Genomic DNA, 6,327 nt, shown 5'->3' with positions numbered 1-6,327 from the left:
AGCTGTTTCCTGGGTTTCTTCCCAAACTTGGGTTGCCTGCTGTTTTTTGGACTACAGTTCCCCTCATCCCTGACTACTGGTTCTGCTAGCTAGGGATAATGGGAGTTGTAGTACAGCTGTAGATGGGAAGATGTATCTGTTTGACATTTGAAATGCACAGGGAGAGAGAAAAAAATCCAAACAGCACAATCTAAATAATCTCTGGGCATCTAAAATTGCTCGCTTCTTGGCTCCTTCAGTCTTCCGAAGAAAAGAATGGCCTGTCAAGACAGCTAGCAGCAAATACTTCCCAGATTATCTTTTAATAAACATTGAAAAGAAAATGATATCTTCTATTATCATTTTGTAGATCTCTGCTGTTCAGTCTTCTGTCTACTTTCAACCTGTCAACCACCCTGTCTGCATTCCCTCTTCCTTTATCAGCCTACTTCCCAGGTCCTTATTTATTTATTTATTTACGGCTATTAGCCCATAAAATATGTACAAACATAAAAGCACAGAGGCATAAAGCTGGTATATTCGGCACCAGAAGGTGAAAGCCAGAAGGTGAACACCATGATGCAGGGGTGGGTCATTGAGCAGAGCCAGGTAACAGCTTGGGGCCCGGATAGCTCCAAGGGACGGATCCCAGAAAAAGGAAAACTGAAGACGAGATCCGACATGCACTCTCTTCAAAACTGTCCGATTAGTTTTTGATGTTGTTGTTGTTTTTGGTGGTTTTTGTGTGTGAGATAACCGCATTCAGGAATCTCGCCACCTGCAGAGTTACAGAAGGATCTGTATCCTGCAAAAGTAGTGCGGCATGTGACTCAACAGGCCTGCCAACCAAGCGTAGTAAAGCAGGACCCAGGAATTTAGTCCTGGCTATGCTATGTAGGGGGCAGTTGAACATTATATGTGGGAGAGAATCAACAGTTTTCCCGTCACACACGCATAGCGGAGACACCAAACCCTTGGAAAATCTGTGGCTCAGCAGGTTCGATGGAAGAACATTGAACCTTGCACGAATAAATGCAAGTCGGTGTGGTCCAGATGAAAGAGATGACATGTATGATGGAAGGCCAAGTGGTGGGGTTATTCCGTGATACCTGGGGGAGCAGACACCCCCACCCCCGGCGAGGTTGTGTTGGTTTTCAATGTCTGCTAATCTTTGCTCAATAAGGCTTTTGGCTGAGCGTAAGTTCATCTTTAAGGAGTCCGCTGGAGAAATTCCGATGCTCAGAAGTTTGGCATGGATTTTTCCTACCCACGGATTGACAAAGTCGTCCCGCCAGAGGCACTGAAAAAGGTAATGGTCGGGAAGCCTATGCCAGCTGGACAGCCAATAACCAAAGACTCGCTTCCAGATGACAGTCTCCAATGATGCAATCCTTAACTCCAGACGTATGGCTGCGTTGCTCACACACATGGGGAGTTTCAGGAGGCGACGGAGAAACTGATTCTGCAATGTCCCCAACGATGTTAAATTGGACCCTGGGGCCCAGAGCGGGGCAGCATAACAGAGGGTGGAAACCACTTTTGCATGGTACACCTTCAATGCAGAAGGGATGTGGGAGGCTCCGTCGGCCGCAAAAAATTGGAGTAGAGTATAAAGTATCGTTTTCCCTTTGTTTAGTAAATACTGTATCTGTGGCTTCCAGCTTAGGTTGTAGTGAAAAAAGACTCCCAGGTATTTAAATTTGAAAACCTGTTCTAATTGGACTCCATCTAACTTCCAGCTGTAAGTTTTCCGAGACCTGGTAAAGACCAGGACTTTAGATTTCCCATGATTAATTGTCAAATGGTTGAGTTTGCAATAAGCCGCAAAAATCTTTAGAGCTCTGCATAAACCGACTCTAGAGTAGGAAAGGATCGCTGCATCGTCGGCATATAGGAGCAGAGGGCAGCGAAAATCAGCTAGGCGGGGGGCATGAATGTTGGCTTGAGACTCATTCAGAAAGAGCTTCATATCGCTAATAAACAAGTTGAAGAGGAGTGGGGCCAAAATGCAGCCTTGGCGCACACCTCTATTTATTGGGACCTCGTTGGATAGGTTTCCCGCCGGTGTGAGTCTCACTCTAGCCGACGACCCATGGTGTAATTGGGTTATAAGCCATAACAGCCTTCTATCTATGCCCCATCTCTCTAATTTCTTCCATAGACAGTTTCTTGGGATACTGTCGAAGGCGGCCTTTAGGTCTATGAAAGCGACACATAGGCGCCCCCGACTCGGGGCAGAATATTTTCTGGCAAGATGATACATAATTACCATATGGTCAGTGGTCGAATAATTGTTCCTAAAGCCCGCTTGCTCGTGGCCAATCAAATTTGAGTCGTTTGCCCAATGGGACAGCTTAGACAGCAAAAATTTTGCATAGATTTTCCCGATGATAGACAAAAGGCTGATGTTCCGATAGTTCTCCGGGTCAGCAGGGGGACCCTTTTTATGGACTGGCACGATCACAGCCTCCTTCCATGACCTAGGGATAAGCCCCGTAGAATTAATTGCATCAAAGACTTTGGCCAGGATTTCAGCCCACCACCTCGGTTGCGCAACAATAGCCTCAGCAGGGACTAGATCCGGCCCAGGGGCTTTGCCCGTTTTCAGATCTAATATCAAGTTCATTATCAGGTCTGGGTCGGTAGAGGGCCACAAAGGTAGATGGTCGGCTCGGAATTCCGTGGATGAGTTGGATTCCTCTGCCAAGGAGAAATATTTACTCAAGAATTGTTCCCATGTGGGCGCAGGGATAATCATCAGTGGGTACTTCCTTCCTCTTTTGTTTATCAAAGCCCAAAATTCCTGTGGTCTGCGGGATCTAGAGGCCGCAATCAAGGCTCACCAACGCTTTAGATACCACTCACGTTTGGCCAGCTTTAAAGTCTGTTTGTATGCTTTTTTGGCTTGTAAATAGGAGGATGGTAGAGCCTGGGCATTAGAGTTTTTGTATTCATTATAGATGGAACGAAGAAGGGATCTTGCTTGTTTGCAAGAGGTGTTAAACCAAGGGGCCCCAGCACTGCAATGCGCCACTTTCGCCTTTTGGGGAGGTAATGTAAAAAAAGTGGTAAGGTTTGTTGTAAGAAGGTTAAAAAGTTTCAAAACCGAATTGGAATCTTGTAAATCAGTAGTTATTTGAGGTAGATAGGCAGTGATTTCCCTATGGAAAAAATCCTGGTATTTTTGGGCCACAGCCTCCGACCATTTGATCCCTCTTATTTTGGTCGCTGATGAGGTTTCCAGAGGGACTGAGTGTTTATAGTCCTTCTGGTACCGGAACAATGACAAAGTGGTCACTATTGGGAGGTGATCACTGAAATGTTGGTTTTCAACTTGGAAGGAAAGTACATTGACGGCCAAATTTGCGGAGATCAAGAAGTAATCGATAACACTGTTAGATGCTGGTCCCAGGTGAGTGAACTCCCCTGGTATATCGGGGGGGAAGGTGCCGTTCAAGAATACTAGATTCAGGCGAATGGCCATTTGGTAAAGGGTCACTCCAGCTTTGTTTACTCTGTTGTCCTTTGAAGTTCTAATTCTAGCATGTTCCAAGTCAAAGTTGTCCAAACATGGGGGAGTCCACCATTTGGACTTGGTTAGTAGGTCCCAATTTGTGGCAATTCGAGCATTAAAGTCTCCCCCAATTAAGGAGTACGAGTTAGGGCATTTGGTATGACATGACAATAGGTGATTTTCAAATGATTCCCATCTCCAATCAAGATCAGGTGCTGAGCCTTCGGGGGGGAGATAAACATTAGTAATTAGTAATGAGGACTTCCCTTCTGCGATCAGTCCAGAAAGAGCAAAAGGCGGGGAAGCCCGTAGCAGAGTCAATTTGGCGCAAAGTTGGAGTGAGATCCCAATCAAAAGACCCCCTTTGGGGCGACCACCTTTCAAGGAAGGGGAGGCCGGAAGTGTTAGAAGATCAAAGCCGTCTATGGTAATCTCTTCCTCATCCCATGTTTCTTGGAATAGGATGATGCTAAATGAATTTATGTACTTCCTGAATTCGGGGTCTGATTTTTTGGTTCTCCAACCAGCAATGTTCCAGTTAAGTATTGATAATGTCGGGTCCTTGTGCTGTCCCGGTAATTGTCACTTTGAGTTGTTTAATGGGTTCTTGGAGGTAGAACGAGGACCCATAAGGAAATCAGTAATTTTAGTTTGTGCGGATAAAGTCTTCTTCTGTGTTGATTGAATCCGTGATTTGGTAACATTAACAGGCAGGAAGGGCTTTGCCGGGGAGGAAGAATTAGGCAAAGTTGGTGAGGTCGGATGCTGTTCATTGAGGTGAGTAGTAGCAAGTCTTTGATGGGCTATACTAGTAGATCCATCAGAGTTATCAGTCTTAACCAGGGTAGCGCTAAGAGGTGTTCCAGTCATCACTTGTAGTTGCTGCGCAGCTGGAGAAGAATTATCACGCAGGTGTATAGAAAGACGTGAACGTGGGGATGGTACATGCATAGTCATTTCCTGGGGATCTTCAGACAGGGTAGATTCTAGCTCAGGCATTGAGGCAAAGGAATCATCAACTTCCATATTTTGATTGGACATAAGGTCTAAGACGGGAGTATTGAGTTTATCGACTTCCTCCACGGTAGAATAGTGCTGTTGGAGCTGTTGGTCAACAGGTGATTGCTGATTCAGATCAGTAGGGGGTAACAAAGTAGCAGGTTGAGAGATTATCAGGGCATTTGATGGAGACGCCTTGTGGGACGTGGAGCGCCTGCTCTCCTCTCTCATCGACATAGAGGGGTCCCCTTGCGATAAGAGTCTTTGTTTGAGTAGATCCAATCTATCGAGAATAGCCTGCTGTTCTTCTGAAGGGAGTTTTCCATAAGAGAAGATAAGGTTTCTCTCTTCAAGGATATTCCAATCTCCGCTTGCAATTGGATCATTCCTCAGTGTAGCTAGATGGGCACTTGAGGTCGCAGATGGAACAGGGGGTACCCGGCTAGGTGTTTTCCCCTTTATTATAGGAACAGAAGGAGGAAACGAGCGTTCATTGCCGGTTAAGATGTTGGCAAAAAGAGGTTTAACACTCGTGTCCTTAAAGACTCTTGTTGTTACAATCTCCCAGGGTGCCAGCCGATCTTTCTGTCTTGCAAGGAGATGTGGGATCCTTGCAGACTGGAAGGAGAGCATAAATTTCCTTGACCAGGGCGTGGCATTTAGGGGTACTACAGATATAAGATCTATCTGGAAAAAAGGAATATTTAACAAATCACGTAGGTACCCTTTAGCCATCCTCAGGTTATTCCACCTAAGTCTGGGGGCGTCACGGGAAAAAATAGCTAGACATATTTTATTAGGTTGAAAAATCAAGGACTGCCTATTCCTTTGGGACAGTGGCGGCCTGCATCTTGAGCTCTTAAGGTGAGATTTCTGGTCAGATTGTCTCTTTAAGGCACTTACAAGCTGCACAGGAGACTGATGCAAATTAGATAGCTCAGTTGAGGAAGGTAGATGAGCCAGAAGGGCCCGTGAAAGTTTATTCAATGACAAAGAAATCCCCTCCAATTCCTTGAAAATGAAGCTTAAAGTCCTGATTACCAGTTGTATTTGATCAGGTACTAATTCATGGGCAGTTTGCCCTAATGCGTCCCGTTTCAATGACGGAGGTGTAATTAGGGTGTCAGGGAGGAGGGCTTCCCTATGGCTTCCATCCCCCGCTGGATCAGCTAGCTTTTCCGGCTCTCCTTGATCATACAGAGGCCAAAAGCGGTTGTATGTTTCGACCGCAGAAACAATTACTTGCTCTGTTTTGCTGTTATTGTTAGTAAATGGTGGGGGAGATTCGAGCTTCGACTGCTTTACTCTTGGAGGTGAGCAACCTTTCTCAGCAGATCTTGGTCGCTTGCCATGACCCATTTGTCGCTGTCTCACTAACTACGGAGGTTCAAAGTAGAGATAAATGGAGATAAAAGAGAGAACTTATCTTTTATGGGCGCAACTCCTCTGCTACTCCTCCTCCACTTCTCAACATAACCCAGTCTTCAAGGTGGCGTTACTAATCAGCGGCAGGCTTTCTCAGCAGAGGGTTTGAATATCCTTGTTGATACGTATATTGGCCCCAACAGGCCAACCGTAGAAGTAAAACGATTAAAAACTTCTAACAGAAGTAAAATAATTTAAAAGTCTAATAAAACAGCTATAAAAACGGCAGTAAAAGGCTATAAAAGGCTATAAAAGGCTATAAAAGGTTTGTAATCTGGAGGGTTCACGAAGGAGAAGTTGTTACAGCCGCCATCTTCCTTCTTCAGCCTAGGCCTTCGTTCCCAGGTCCTTAGTGTGGTTTTGTTTCTACTGGGAGTGGGAACAGTACAATGTAGAAGAGACAGAGATAT

The sequence above is a fragment of the Podarcis pityusensis genome (assembly GCF_964106645.2).
Source record: "Podarcis pityusensis genome assembly, chromosome: 5".
Taxonomy (NCBI): Eukaryota; Metazoa; Chordata; class Lepidosauria; order Squamata; family Lacertidae; genus Podarcis; species Podarcis pityusensis.
This window is presented reverse-complemented; position numbering follows the sequence as displayed.